This window comes from Nannobrachium achirus (genome assembly GCF_963921795.1).
Source record: "Nannobrachium achirus genome assembly, chromosome: 1".
Classification (NCBI taxonomy): Eukaryota; Metazoa; Chordata; class Actinopteri; order Myctophiformes; family Myctophidae; genus Nannobrachium; species Nannobrachium achirus.
Genome location: NC_137810.1, coordinates 69,634,389 through 69,636,924, shown reverse-complemented (window position 1 = coordinate 69,636,924; position 2,536 = coordinate 69,634,389).

The following is a 2,536-nucleotide window of genomic DNA, read 5'->3' as shown; positions in this document are numbered from 1 at the left end:
TTTGGAATTTATACAAAGCTTTTAAATAAAAACAATATATAGGTAACACTTTTTATGAAGCCCTCACTTATAATGCATTATGAGGGCACAATGCATGAGTGTACTGTAGTTATGAAGCATTATGAATGCATTATAATGCATTCATTCAATGTCACTTTGATTTGGGCATTGTATTATATTGATAGTTGTGCTTTAGGACACTTTATGAATATATATTTATATATATATTATTTGTTCCCTTTCTTGTTGTACCTTGCTCTTACTGTACTTACTATAGTACTCTGTTCTTGTTTTTTCTTTTTATCTTTTTCATACTTCTCTGTAACTTTGTAAATAACCTTATACTGCTGTGCTGCCTCTGGGCAACTGATTTCCCCCCTTGGGATAATAAAGGTGTCTATCTATCTATCTATCTATCTATCTATCTATCTATCTATCTATAATGCATTATGAATGCCCTCATAATGCATTATAAGTGTGGGCTTCATAGAAAATGTTACCAAAATATAAAAACGCTTTTTGAAATATATACTTTTTTAAATGTAGGAAAAGAAAACGTGATTTTCACTCCAGTCGTGACCCATATAAATCAGTCAGTGACCCACAAACGGGTCCCTGACCCACTGTTTGGGAACCAGCTCTATAGATTGTATGGAGTCCATCCAGCTGTGTTAGAAGTGGACTGGAAAATGAATGTGTTCTGCCTGAGGGGAGATGAGAGGCTATTGATCACACCTTCTGTCCCATATAACACTGTGCACAGAGCCTATTGTTTCACACGTGTGTGTGTGTGTGTGTGTGTGTGTGTGTGTGTGTGTGTGTGTGTGTGTGTGTGTGTGTGTGTGTGTGTGTGTGTGTGTGTGTGTGTGTGTGTGTGTGTGTGTGTGTGTGTGTGCGTGCATATGCAGGGTTTGTGCTTGTGGCATGCACATGTGATGTTTACTGCACATGTGCATCTCTGTCTCTCTCTCTCTCTCTCTCTCTCTCTCTCTCTCTCTCTCTCTCTCTCTCTCTCTCTCTCTCTCATTTGATTCTGTGTTGAAACTTGGAATAGGTTTGAACCTAAAAGGGTCCTTTTGGTGAAAATATCGAAAATAGCTATTTTCAGTGCGTGATACCACACTGAACTAAGCATAATCTCGTCAATTCTGTATATGTGGCGTAACGGCATGGATTTCTACACAGAGAAGGCAATTATTTCAACATAAGATGCTGCAGTAAGTTTCGGGAGAGTCTGGAAAAGGCAATTCTCTTGAATGCTGCCTTGACTGGGGGCATTTGCATTTCTTTCACTATAGTAAAAACTGCATTCATGGTCTGGAGAGGGCACAGATGAAAGGGCAGGGGCTCAAGCCCCCTTTGATGTCTATGTGTGAACGTGCCTGGTTTGAACCCATCGACACAGCCCCCAGATCCCAGTGAAACACACACGCAAATAACACACTAGCAGACAGACAGACAGACATTAATCTCCAGTGTCACAGACAGCGTGTGATCAGGCTAATCCCCACATGACTCCACACACACACACACACACACACACACACACACACACACACACACACACACACACACACACACACACACACACACACACACACACACACACACACACTAGTCTCAGTCGACTTCATTACACATGTCTACTCCCACCCATCATTTCAATGATGCTGGTTGCAGTGGAATCTATAATATTAACATCTGAACAAAAGCCCACTCTCAGAGTGGACTGTTTCTTTGGTCTGGAGCTGAGTACATGAATCAGCAGTTTAGCAGCCAAAAACTGTGGCTGATCCAATGAGCGCGGGGGTGGGGGTGGGTTTAACGAATATCCAATCCACGCAGCAGTTGAAACAATTCAAACAAAGTTCACACACACACACACACACAGGCAGGCTGAGGCAGGCACACACGCACGCACGCGCGCACGCGCGCTGATTTCACCAAGCTGTTAATGTTGATTACATGTTTCTGGTTGCAGTTCTGTGTGGAAGCAGTCACTGGCACACACAGAGACACACACACAATCACACACACACGCCGCGACCGTGCGTCGCGTTCACCGTGCTTCGCGTTCACCGTGCGTCGCGTTCACCGTGCTTCGCGTTCACCGTGCGTCGCGTTCACCGTGCGTCGCGTTCACCGTGCTTCGCGTTCACCGTGCGTCGCGTTCACCGTGCTTCGCGTTCACCGTGCTTCGCGTTCACCGTGCTTCGCGTTCACCGTGCGTCGCGTTCACCGTGCTTCGCGTTCACCGTGCTTCGCGTTCACCGTGCTTCGCGTTCACCGTGCGTCGCGTTCACCGTGCTTCGCGTTCACCGTGCTTCGCGTTCACCGTGCTTCGCGTTCACCGTGCTTCGCGTTCACCGTGCGTCGCGATCGCACACTCGCAAGAAAGTCCCTCCCCCGTAAATCGCTCAGAATAGGGCACAGTTTCAGACTAAAGCGTGAGCTGAGTCTGAAATCAGGCTAAGTGGTGATGCCAGTGATGAGCGCACCTCATGGCACGCTCTGGTGGGCACAAGTAGGCCATACA